The sequence below is a fragment of the Trachemys scripta genome, chromosome 5, assembly GCF_013100865.1.
Source record: "Trachemys scripta elegans isolate TJP31775 chromosome 5, CAS_Tse_1.0, whole genome shotgun sequence".
Classification (NCBI taxonomy): Eukaryota; Metazoa; Chordata; order Testudines; family Emydidae; genus Trachemys; species Trachemys scripta.
Window position 1 is genome coordinate 127,611,679 of NC_048302.1, and position 13,936 is coordinate 127,625,614.

A 13,936-nucleotide genomic window follows, 5' to 3' on the forward strand; every position below is an offset into this window, starting at 1 on the left:
CAACCAAGGCTTTTGTATGCCTTGAGGAGGTTTTCCACCAACAACCTGTAGTTGTCTGCCTTGTTGTTTCCAAGAAAATTTATTGCCATTAACTGGAAGGCTTTCCATGCTGTCTTTTCCTTGCCACGCAGTGCATGGTCAAATGCATCATCTCGAAGAAGTTCACGAATCTGAGGACCAACAAAGAGACCTTCCTTTATCTTAGCTTCACTTAACCTTGGAAATTTTCCATGGAGGTACTTGAAAGCTGCTTGTGTTTTGTCAATGGCCTTGACAAAGTTCTTCATCAGACCCAGCTTGATGTGTAAGGGTGGTAACAAAATCTTCCTTGATTCAACAAGTGGTGGATGCTGAACACTTTTCCTCCCAGGCTCCAATGACTGTCGGAGTGGCCAATCTTTCTTGATGTAGTGGGAATCTCTTGCACGACTATCCCATTCGCAGAGAAAACAGCAGTACTTTGTGTATCCAGTCTGCAGACCAAGCAAGAGAGCAACAACCTTCAAATCGCCACAAAGCTGCCACTGATGTTGGTCATAGTTTATGCACCTCAAAAGTTGTTTCATGTTGTCATAGGTTCCTTCATACGGACTGCACGACTAACTGAAATTGATGGCAAAACATTGCCATTATGCAGTAAAACAGCTTTAGGACTCGTCTTCGATGAATCAATGAACAGTCTCCACTCATCTGGATCATGAATGATGTTGAGGGCTGCCATCACACCATCGATGTTGTTGCAGGCTACAAGATCACCTTCCATGAAGAAGAATGGGACAAGATCCTTTTGACGGTCACGGAACATGGAAACCCTAACATCACCTGCCAGGAGATTCCACTGCTGTAGTCTAGAGCCCAACAGCTCTGCCTTACTCTTGGGTAGTTCCAAATCCCTGACAAGGTCATTTAGTTCATCTTGTGTTATAAGGTGTGGTTCAGAGGAGGGGGATGGGAGAAAATGTGGGTCCTGTGACATTGATGGTTCAGGACCAGAAGTTTCATCCTCTTCCTCGTCTGACTCAAGTGAGAATGATTCTGGTGTATCAGGAACCGGCAGTCCTTCTCTGTGGGGTACTGGGCGTATAGCTGATGGAATGTTTGGATAATGCACAGTCCACTTTTTGTTCTTTGACACACCTTTCCCAACTGGAGGCACCATGCAGAAGTAACAATTGCTGGTATGATCTGTTGGCTCTCTCCAAATCATTGGCACTGAAAAAGGCATAGATTTCCTTTTCCTGTTCAACCACTGGCGAAGATTTGTTGCACAAGTGTTGCAGCATATGTGTGGGGCCCACCTCTTGTCCTGATCTCCAATTTGGCAGCCAAAATAAAGGTGATAGGCTTTCTTAACCATAGTGGTTATACTGCGCTTTTGTGATGCAAAAGTCACTTCACCACAAACATAGCAGAAGTTATCTGCACTGTTCACACAAGTACAAGGCATCTCTGCTCACTTTGGCTAAACGGAAATGTGTCCCTTTGCAAAATCAAACACTGACAAATAAGAGAGCATGACACTGTATGATTTCTAGAGCTGATATAGGGCAATTTGTTCAGCAGTGATGTAAGCTTCGTTATGATTGCATCATCCATGACTTCTAGGAATAACATGATGCAATTCATATCATGTATGACGCAATACCAGCTTCAGATTGCATCATTCATTGTTTGGCCTAAAAAGCAAGTACTGTCCAAACCCAGTCATAGATTTATTCACAGATCCAGTCAAAGATGTATTTTAGTCATTTCTGGTTTAAATTGAGCTCCCTTCCCTTTATAACTCGCTTATCCTCCGTCATTCCCAAGTCAAGGGTTGTATATACTGACCCAATAGCATATCTTGAAAACTAGAGCCAATCAACAATTTTAAGCATCATTTTCATTCTCAGTGACCCAGAATTAGTAAAGTTTGACTACATTTATTTCAGAAGCATTTTGGCTGTAGAGCAGTGTTATGTGCACTCATATCACTCAAATGCCACAGGCCACTGATTCAGTGTAGTCTGAGGGCATCCATTATCCAAAAGGAGGTGTTCAGCATCTGGAAAGATTGGGCCCATCATCATTAAAAGGAAGAATATGTCTAACTCCAAAGAGCAGCCATTTCCAATGGTTGGGATCTTTGAGCCCCTGTGCAGTAAAGACATGTATGTGCCCTCCAATGTACATTTAAGGGGTACGTCTGCCTGAGATGTATATAAAATTCCAGTGCCTTGGGATAGAAAGGACATGTCTGGATCTGAGGTCAGAATCCTCTGCCCACCCCTGAAAGTGTTTAAGCTCTATCATAGCTTCACCTCCACGATGCGCTCCGCAGGGATTAGGTCTGTTTGTGAGGCTGGCATAAGGTGGATAGCTTTGGGATTAATGTGAAGGTACAAATAAACCTAAAAGTGTGGAAAGCTGGGCATTCACAAACACCACTGAAAACTTGGGCCAAAATGTTCTCACTGGTGTGGAATGGTGTGATAATGAATAAGAGCCACATGTATCTCAGTGCCTTGAGAGATTCTGTCCCTGCCAGTTCTCTCACCAAAAAAGAATGATTCCAAACAAGCTGAATGAATCAAAAAATCTAACTCCAATCATTTGTTACATTACAGCTGGGTTAGAAACAGCCACCAGCACTTCCTTTTGCTTCACCATGTGTTTGCTGGGGCTCTGAACAGGTTTTTATATTGAATTGTATCACTGTGAGAGGATGGCTATAGTCTTGTCCACAATAGTATTCTCCTTCATCTTTCACCTGCACCCCAGTAATGGTGAATGTGAAGTCAGTGCCACTGTATCTACCACTGAATCGATCGGGGACCCCAGTGAAACGGTTGGTGGCATCATATATGAGGAGCTTAGGATTTTGTCCCAATTTAAAAAGATATAAATGCATATCGTCACTCATGGAGCTGGACGCCTTGCACTGAATGGTGACCGTCTCTCCTGGAAGCACCGTCACAGAAGCAGGTGTCTGAGTGATAACAATCTGCCCGCTGGATTCTAGGAAAGTGGGAGAAAGAAAAAGCCTTTTAGTGAATCTGACTTTGAAATAACAGCCTTAAAGTTCGGATAATAAGATGTCTGTGCTGCCTACCTTTAAACACGGAAAAGAGGAGCCAAATCAAATGCATTTGTAAAATCATCTTGCTTCTTTATTTTTGGCACTGCCCAATATTATTTAAACTGCAGCAGAGGTTTATAACTACACAGGAGAATTATAGCTCTTTTTAACCATCATGTATGGAAAGATATGTAAATATGGGTGGGGGGGCAGAATTACATTTGAGGCTTCCTGTCTTCTTCATCACTGTTTTATCAAGAGGAAACAGATGCATGTCACTGTCAGCATCACCAAGGATGACCAACTTTTAACGCAGGCTCTTGTTCATATTCCAACTTACTCATGATGACGACAGCACCTCCTTTGTCAGTCTTTTTGATTATGATGTCAGAGTTGTTTCCGAGGCTGTTGATGGCATTGTGTTCAGCACGGCTGAGGTTATGGGGTAAGTGATGTTGCTTTTCCACAATTTCAGCCCGTGCACATCGATGGAAGTAATCTATGTAGAAGTCCAGTCTGTTGTTTCAGCCTTCAGGAGGAGTCCATGCAGAATCCTTCTTTTTGTAGTGCTGCTAGGCAGGATTCAACATACTAACCCACAGAATCCTTCCTACCGACACTACGAAAAGAAGGATTCTGCGTGGACTCCTCCTGAAGGCCGAAACAACAGACTGGTGCATTGAATGTGTGTATCTAACCTAATGCACTTTTGGAAGAGGGAAGGATCCTGGCACAGCTTCACTTCTGGGCAGACAATGTTTTAGCCTCAGATGCATGTGGAGTTCCAGTCTATGATTGGGACATGCAAAGCATGAGCGGCTCTGAGATCAGAATCACATGCCAGCTGTTTCTGCTCTAAGTATTTTGTGCTTCACTCATACACATGCGTCACTGGGAACCCCAGGGTTTATTGTGAAGTCTCACAAACATTAGTCTTGAATTGAATGTTAAGATAAACTTCATCCTTGGAGCCTGGCACTCCTCTGCTTTGCCCCTGTGCTGTCATTTACATCTGTGCCAAGTGAGCGATGATGGTGGAAAGCTCTACCCAATCTGAAGAGCAGTGTTTGTTGCACACGTTGCACCGGTGTAAACCAGGACAGAGGATGAAAAGTTGGGGAGAATTAGGCCCCAGGGGACAGACTGTGAGTTGCGCACAACTGCTGTTGGGTACAGCAGAGGTGGGGCTGCCAGGAAGGAGGTAGCCAATCCATGTTGCACAGCCCCAGCACAAATTAGAGCAGTCTGGGAGCTGCTTTTGTTATACCAATAGAATAAAAACCAGCAGGATCTTATTAAGAGGGATAAGGCAAAGATGCCACATTTATTGTAAATATACTGATAAAGCAAAAGATAAAAGTAAACAACGTTGTTTGACTACTTATTTCTTATACACACACACACACACATACATATATATATATATATAGAGAGAGAGAGATTCATTCATTCATCCATTCATTCACACAATCATTCATTCAAGTTCTGTATAGGTGTTATAGTTACCAGCCTAGAAGTTGCTCATGCCAAGTTACGGGCCAGGTATCTTGGTCATGAGGATGGAGCCGAGTCTGTGTCAGGTGCACCTGATGCTCCTGGAGGCTGGCAGCAGAACCAGAGACTCAAAGTCATCAGTCTTTAGAGTCCATTCTTATAGGAATTAGTTCCTATGTTAGTCTATGGGAGCTGTTTCATCCTGCTGTTGCTGACTCAATCAGCAGATGGCACATTCCTGTCCAAAGTGGCACATTCCTGGTGGCTCCACACTGTCCAAAGTTTGTGTTTCTCATCCTTCCAGGTGATGGGGTGGATCCCAGTTTACCCTCTGGGGGTTTCTGGTCATCCACTTGACACATTCTTCGGCCGATGGATACTCCTTTTCTAGGCTGGCACCTCCCTAACCATCCATGTATATCAAGCATTCATCAGCATACATTCCATCCCTTAACCATATTTTAATGTACTGTCTCCACCACTTTCGGGGTGTGTGCTAATTCATTTGAAACTCCCGGCCCTTTAATCACAGAGGGTGGGGGTCTGTCCTAGCAGCCGTTGAATGAAGTGAAAGTCACTTAACAGCTTATAGTGTTTGTTTACATTGTATCAATTACTTCAAGAACAAAGTCAGTTAACTCGTTCGTAAGTTTTACATAGTAGTAAAGTATCTTTCACAGGATAGATACAATCAATGGTTTCTACAGACAGTAGCTTACAAGTTTTAACAGAAGACCCAAGAGATTTTTGTACTTGGTGAAACTGTTGGATTTTAAAGTGTGGTGGCCAAATTATGAGGGGGTCACTGTCTCTTGGGGGAATCACTGTTAGTACCTTCTTTTATATCCCTACACTTTAATTTATGCCAGCTGTCTGTGCTGAGTGGCTGTCTGTTTAAAGCAGTAACATGCAAAACAATGGATCAATCTAACCATCGCTCTTTGTGTTTCATGATGCATATCACCTTTGATCTGATTTGGCTGTCTGATGCCTGTAATGTGTCTGCTACCTATTGGTGATTAGCCATGTACACACTGTACTGCTGGGAGAATTAATGTTCCCATGGTGTCTTCTAGTGTTGATAATGGGGCTCAACTTAATTATCACAGATTTTTAAAGAACTCGTATTTATAGGACATCAACCCCTGAGAATGCGCATTGGAAGAGATGGGTGAGAACAGAAGAATTGAAATTGGGCCAGATTACAGTATAATTAAAACTACAATGACAACACCTTAGAATCTTTCCATGGGCATTTGTTTTTCCAAACATAAAAATATTGTTCGGTTCTTCTGTTTTTTTAATTGTTTTTTTTTTTTTTTTTGAAACTTTCACCTGACTACAGCAGGCTTTGAATCAGGCCCCTAACTCCCAATGCACAAAATCAGTCACTGCTCTGAAAGTAGCAATGCTGAGCATAGCTTTTAAGGGTGCCAGCTGAGATCTCTACGGCTGTCATGGTCTAGTGACAGTAGTAGGGTAATGATCACCATGTAAAGTCAATACAAAGTGTTTAAAGGTTCTGGACAGAGGGTAGGAGTTGGCAGTGAGAAAAGGCAGAGATATGAAAGAAGGAAAATTAGAAGAGAAAGGAGAGGTCTCTCAAGCAGCAGACACAGCCGCCTCTGCACTCTCCTGGGACTAGAGGGGAGTTCCCTTTTGTGAGCTCAGTGCTGTCTGCAATGAAGAGACAATGAGGAAACTGAACCTGACAGTGGACACAGTCCTTGGAAATGAGCAGGGACAAAACCAGTCAGAGACTTGACATACTGGGAAGAGAAAGAGCCAATAATCACGCACTGATAGGAAGAGGTGCATTGAACATGTAGTTGCTACAGTGGTTCCCAGTGTGCTTATACAACATTGAAACTATGATGAACATTGATCATGTATGTGGCAAATCATGTTTAAAAATAGGTTTCTGTCTGCTCCAATTTTCTAGCAAAGTCTCCATGTAATGTCGCTGCAATGAATGGAAAAACATCATACTTCATAATAACATTAAGATCTTTATAGGGCAAGACTTCAGAGGATTAGAATTGGGATCCAGGTAAGAAGCAAGTGAGCAAATGCTTGTACTCTGCTTTGAAGCTGTGAAGTGCTGTATAAGGGCTAAAATTATTGTTATACTCGGGTGCACTCCAGTCATACTGCAGTCATGTAGATGGCGTGTGCATGTGAATCTCTGTTACTGCACTGAGGGGTATTTTCTGCTCCAGTTCAGTTATTAGAAAAGATCATTTTAGCCGACACCTGCTCTAAGATGAATGGTCTTTTCCCTTGGAAGTTCATTCTCAAGTAATGCTTTTAAATTAGTGATTAAGGAACATCACCGAATCCACATTTTTGTCCAAAAAACCCACAACATTTCAGTCAAACATTTTTTTGTCCAGCTCTATGGACTGCAATAGGGCTGTAACCCCAGCTCACCCCCTGCACGGGGGTTTGTAGCCACAAGGCTCACGTTAATATGGGCCCCAGTTCCAACTTAACCTGGTCTCTTCTCCCTCCATTTAATCACCTGCTCAGCAGTTGCCCATCCCCATGCGGTGGAAATCCCATGTTGTGGGGCCTAGAACAGCCATAACAGCCTTGGCTCAATGTCACCCTAAAGGTACGTCAATACTTGCGGCGTCATGTGGAGTACAGACACTGGATACCCAGGTAGTACAGGTATAAATAGCAGTGTAGACAGCAAATCACGGCTTGGGTGAGTGGAGTAGAATATCCTACATACCTGAACCACCAAAGTATGCCCCCTTCACAGTCTTTCTCCTGGCCCAAGCAGTGCCTCCGAAATCTACACTGGTATTTTTAACAGTGCATGTCCCACTGCCTACCTGCTGCGACAGTCTTTCCCCGCAGCCTACCCAAGCCAGACCCTTTCTTCGCTGCAGTGAAAGGCCCCAGCAGTGGGGAGCTGGTGGAGCTTTCCCTGCTGCCGGAACCTTTTACTGTGGCGCGTAGCTACAGATGTAGTGCCTGTGATCTAGATGCCACCATAAGTGTAGACACAGCCTATGGGAATGCAGTGCTAATAATCATGGTTCCGAAAATACTAACAGAGGATTGTTCGTGTGTGCAGGGAATCTGGAAGATGTGTGCACAAAGGAAAAATACTGTTCATTTTACAAACAATTCAGTAGAAATTATTTTGGGAGGCCATCGGGTTCTAGTTAACCTGACTGTGTGATATTGGGATTAGCTGGTGTACCTCAATTATTTCCTGTACAGTGCCTGCCCCTGCTAATTCAGAAAACGATTTCAGAGGAATAAATCCAATAATCAGAAAGTCCAATGGGAGGCTTCCGCTATAGGGATGATTCTCATTAGAAACTTTGCACATTCGTTTAGAAACAACTGCAGCTGTTTCCTTCTGCTTCATGCCAAGAAGGCTGCAGCACTAATGAGGTTTTTGCATTGAGTTGTATCACTGTGAGCGGGGTTGTATAGTCCTGCTGACAGTAGTATTCACCTTCATCATCAGCCTGCACCCCACTAATGGTGAATGTGAAGTCGGTGCCGCTGTATCGACCACTGAATCGATCGGGTCACTTTTTGAGGATGCTCTGGCAGTGGAGCTCAGCAGCTGGCAAGGTCACTCTTAGTTAATAAAGTGAGGACTATTTCTAACTCACGGGAGAATCTCTGCCCTCTATGGGGGAGCTTGAGCAGATGTGTCCTGTATGGGGGTTCTCCAAACCCATGTGCATTAGACATGTCTCTGCTCCGATGTGATATCTGGAGGCGAGAGGGGCCTCGGCCCAGTTCAGTGTTTGGGTGGAGGCTGCTCCTGATGAATATGGAGTTCCATGTCTTGGTGTCAAACATGTGCGGACTGAGATCGGAATCAAAACACAACTTCTAGCTCTAAGACACCATCCCGCCTCCGCTCTGGGCAGTGAATCTGGTGCAGTTCTGCTGCTCCAAGGGGCAAGTGAAAGGGAGTGTGGGCAGGTGCGTGAAGGGAAGGGTCCAGGGGAATCCACTGCCATGCAGAGCCTCCAGAGTCTACCCTCATTTGCCAACACAACCCCTGTGGAAAGACTCCACAGCCAATCCCCACACTCAAGGGATTGTTTTTTCCCATGATTTTTTCCCACCCTTGGCCTGACTACTTAGGCTGGGTGTTGTGCTCTGGATAGGGGCTCAAGAGATTTTTGTTTAAAACAGTCAGCTGCCTGGTGTCACTGGAACTATAGGGGTGGCGGTGGGTGTGAATGGGGGACTGAATATGTGGGGGGCCTGGATAGCACTGAGAAGCTAAAAATAAAATGTTTCACTCTTGATTGAATTAGATTTTAAAAGGCTCCTCCCCTTCTCCACCCTGCCCCCCCCCCACACCTTTGGTAACAGTGATTTTTAAAGAACCCTAGTACTTATCAAAAGCCCCAGTTTCTATACAACTTAACAGCTGCAGGGAGGTTTTTGTGACGCTCTGTATCACTGTGTGAGAGGGAAGGAGTAATAATCTCCAGCATCATCAACTTCAACCCTGCTGATGGTGAATGTGTAGTCAGTGCCCAACCCACTGCCGCTGAACCGGTCTGGGATCCCAGAGGCACGGGTGGAAGCATCGTAGATAAGGAGCTTAGGAGCTTGTCCTGATTTCTGTTGGTACCAGGCTATAGCACCACCAACGCTTGAACTGGCTTTGCAGTTGATGGTGACTCTGTCTCCTGAAGATACTGACAGGGAGGCTGGGTCATGACAATCTGTCCACTGGAGCCTAGGCATATATATAGAGAGAATGGAAAAATACAAGTAGAATATAGAAGGAAATTCTATTAATCTCACTGATACACTCATGCAAAGGATCAGCTACATTTATTGGAAAAAGGGACCGGAAATAATTTTAGCTAATGAGGCCAGGTTTTTTTTATATTAATAATTCAGCAGCGTTTTCCTTACTCCGAACAGCAGCAACCAGATACAGTGAGTCAGAAATGTCATGTTGGAGGATGTTCACAGATAGATTCTGGCGATGGGAGTCTACAGGGGAAGGGGAAGTATTTATAGGGGCTCAGGAGAATGGGGGAATGGCAGGTGGTTTGTGAATATGCAAAATAATGGATCAATATAATAACGCAGCCTGTATTTCATAGCACAGATCACTTTTGATTTGATTCGGATGTAGTATTCTAATCACATCCTTTATTCCTATTACTGATCAGCCCGCATATGTTTGTCAAATATGACTGTGGGAAAGATCAGTATTCATATACTTCCCTCTAGTGGTAGCTGAGACAATGTTCAATTTAATAAGTAGATTAGGTCTAAGCAGAATCCATGGTATGTGAGTGGCTCACAGTCTTTACTGTGTCTATCCTCACAACACCCCTGTGAGGTAGGGCAGTGCTATTATTTCCATTACAGGTGGGGAACTGAGACCCAGAGGCCCAGCTCCACAAAGGCACTTAGGAGCCTAAATCCCATTTCAAGTGCCACTGTGAGACAAAACTGCTGCTGCTTAACCCTGTAAGTGACTAAATTCACTCAGTGCCTAAATTTTCACTGTAAAAGTTCCCTAAGTTTTTGGGCATGTGCACTGCTGCGTCACTGTGGGGTCTGGGCACAGATCTCCTGCCTACACCCCAGTGTGATCCACAAACCAGGGGGAGATAGGTGCTCCACTTGCCTCCATCCATGGGGCCCAATCCGGTAGGTGTGCTCAGAAGGTCCAATTCAAAATCTGTCTGGAGGAGGAGGTGCCCACCTTATATTTAGCCCAGGCTCAATTCACCCCTCTGTCTGCGAAGGAGAAAGGATTTGACCAGCAGTTTCCCACGGCTAAGGAGAGTGCTCTAACCACAAAGCTATGGGATATTCACCCTCAGTCTTTCCTGTTGAAGCCATTCCACTTTGGGTAAATAACTACTCATGGGGAGGAGGAGGAGGGGACAGAGAGAGAGAAAGGGAGAAATCCTGTAGTCTGGTGTTTAGGGTACCCACCTGGGAGGTAGGAGACCCAGGGACCAATCCCCAGCTGCACTCACTCTTTTGTTATTCATCCAAAATGCAGCAGCATTGACAAGAGAGACTGTGAGACCTCCTCCTACACCAGGATAGCCCAGAGCATTCTGAGAGCCAGGAGAGCCCTGTTCAAATCCCCTGTCTCATCATCAGACAGAGGAGGAATTGAACCCGGGTCTCCCACATCATGGGTGAGTGTTCTAACCCCCCCCCCCAGTTAAAAGTGGGCATCACTACCCCTTCCAGCTGTACTGTGTGGGTGAGGCAGGTGCCTAACTCATTCTCACAATAAACTACTTAGCTGCCTAAGTCACCGGACTCCAAGAGAGGGGTTTTGAGCTGTGGATTGTTAGCAGAGATAGGCACCTCTCTACAGTTTGGATTTAGGTGTTTATTTCCCTGAGAGGGTGGGCTTAGGGCACACCCCTGTGGTGGGCAACTCCCATTGCTAGCTCCCTGCCTAATGTGCTGGTTTTTGGGGATCACATTCTTAAGCACTTGTCTTCCCCCATTCATTATATAGGGGCCTGGGCACCTAAATTAGGCTTTTTGGATTGCAGTGTTGGTCCAGTGATTTATTAATCATTTAAAAGTTAGTCATTTCAGGTCAACCCCATATTTTTTTTGTTTGGCCACCAAAACAAAAAAAAATGGCTATTTATACAGCTCTGAGAGAGACTGTATCTTCATCTATGAACTACCAACACAGCTTGGGATCTCAAAGCCAGGAGCAAGGTAGAGAACAGACTTGCTCACTCAAGGAGATCTGGCTATGGAATGAACTTCCAGGACAGAGTAGATTAATGCCAGAGCTGGTCGCCTTTAGGTCCTTCAGCAAGACCTTCCTCTTTTATAAAGCTTTTCCTCCACAACTAGAATCTCTTCATTTCTGCAATGAAGTAACCCTTCCTGTAGTCAGGGAACTATAGGAGAGCCAAAGACTCTATAAACTCCAAAAAGGACCTCATTATACGTAACTGCTAACCTATTAATTAATGTGGGAGGAGCTCACATAAGGCAGTGCAGGGTGCCAGTGCAAACCCCTAGGTAGGGAATTAGATTGAACTGATGAAGGAGCAGCACAAACAGGCTCCATCGAGAGTCCAATTGTCAAGGCTGCTTCCCCACTTTGAACTTTAGGGTACAAATGTGGGGGCCTGCATGAAAAGTTCTAAGCTTAACTACCAGCTTAGATCTGGTCCGCTGCCACCATCCCAAAGCTAATTCCCTTCCCTGGGTAGCCTTGAGAGACCTTCACCAATTCCCTAGTGAATACAGATCCAAACCCCTTGGATCTTAAAACAAGGAAAAATCAATCAGGTTCTTAAAAAGAAGACTTTTAATTAAAGAAAAAGGTAAAAATCCTCTCTGTAAAATCAGGATGGGAAAATAACTTTACAGGGTAATCAAACTTAAAGAGCTCAGAGGACCCCCCCTCTAGCCTTAGGTTCAAAGTACAGCAAACAGAGATAAACACTCTAGCAAAAGGTACATTTACAAGTTAAGAAAACAAAGATAAGCTAATACGCCTTGCCTGGCTGTTTCCTTACAAGTTTGAAATATGAGAGACTTGTTCAGAAAGATTTGGAGAACCTGGATTGATGTCTGGTCCCTCTCAGTCCCCAGAGCGAACAACTTCCCAAACAAAGAGCACAAACAAAAGCCTTCCTCCCCCCAAGATTTGAAAGTATCTTGTCCCCTCCCTTATTGGTCCTTTGAGTCAGGTGTCAGCCAGGTTACCTGAGCTTCTTAACCCTTTACAGGTAAAAGGATTTTGGAGTCTCTGGCCAGGAGGGATTTTATAGTACTGTACACAGGACAGCTGTTACCCTTCCCTTTATAGTTATGACACCAATCCAGTACATTTCAAAGGGCAGGATGCAGGTGATCATCTCCCCACCATGCAGAAGAGTAATTCCCTAGTACTGGGCACAGTGAGTCATGTAAGTGGCATGGAGCGCTTTTCATCAGTCTAGAATTTTCAATAGCTCAGCACCAGTATGGACGCTATCTGGACAATGAAAAGTCCCTGTAATGAGGGGTGTGCAAGAGGGAAGCTGGTTCTAGCCAGCCACACTAGATGCAGTTTTACACGACTGAACTCAGTGTTGCTGAATCTTCTGGGTCCTTGATCTCTCGCCTACCTGTTCTTTCAGCCTGTGTCCCGCCAACGCCCTGAATCAGCAGCACCCAGAGTCGGAAGCAGTAGTGCCGAGTGACTGACAGAAAGCAACTCGTGAGGTTTCTAGTGGAAACGGTCCAGTGACAGTGGCTGGGTCATGGGGTGATATGTGGAGCAGAGAAGAGATCTGAAACAGGGAAAGTGAGAAGAGACAGAAGGGTCTTTCAGGAAGCAGACACTTGCATCTCTCCTGGGACTAAAGGGGGAATTCCCTTTTGCAGGCTCAGAACTATCTGCAGTTAGAAGCCAGTGAGGAAACGGAGTTGAAACAGTTCTTGATGATGAATATGGACAAAACCTGTTTGAAAGTAGGCTGCTAGAAAGAAAATTAAGCCCTGTAGGAAAATATCACCTAGTGCAGTGTGTCTTTTTAATGTATTTGCACTACACAATCAGCAGTGACGTACACTGCAAGAGAAATATTGCAATATATAGGAAGAACATAACAACGGTCATACTGGGTCAGACCAATAGTCCATCTAGCCCAGTATCCTGTCTGACAGTGGCCAATGCCAGATGCTGCAGAGGGAATGAATAGAACAGGGCAATTATTGAGTGATCCATCATCTGTCTTCCAGTCCCAGCCTCTGGCAATTGAATCTCTATGGCCACTTGGAGCATGGAGTTGCATTCCTGATCATCTTGGCCAATACCCATTGATGGACCCATCCTCCATATTTATCTAATTCTGTTTTGAACTCATTTGTACTTTTAGCTTTCACAACCTCCCCTGGCAATGTGTTGTGTGAAGTACTTCTTTTATTTGTTTTAAAATTGCTGCCTATTAATTTCATTGGGTGACCCCTTTTTTCTTGTGTTATGTGAAGGGGAAAATAACACTTCCTTATTCACTTTTTCCACACCATTCATGCTTTTGTAGACCTCTATCATATCTGCCCTCTTTTCTAAGCTGTACAATCCCAGTCTATTTAGTCTCTCCTCATATGGAAGCTGTTTCATACCCATGAGAATGGTTCATACAGAATGTACCCTATAAGATTAAAATTACATGGAGATCTGATCATTTATATTGTGAATTGTGTTTTAAAATAGATTTCTGCCTGCTAGAATTGCCTAGCATGGGCTGCTGTAGTGAAAGAAAAACCACAAATGTTCACAATAACATTATGAACTTTTAAGATTAGAACATGGGACTGGGGTAAGAATTATTAGTGTGCTGTGTTTTGTAGATGTACAGCTATGAAAAGCCTACGTACTAATGTTATTAG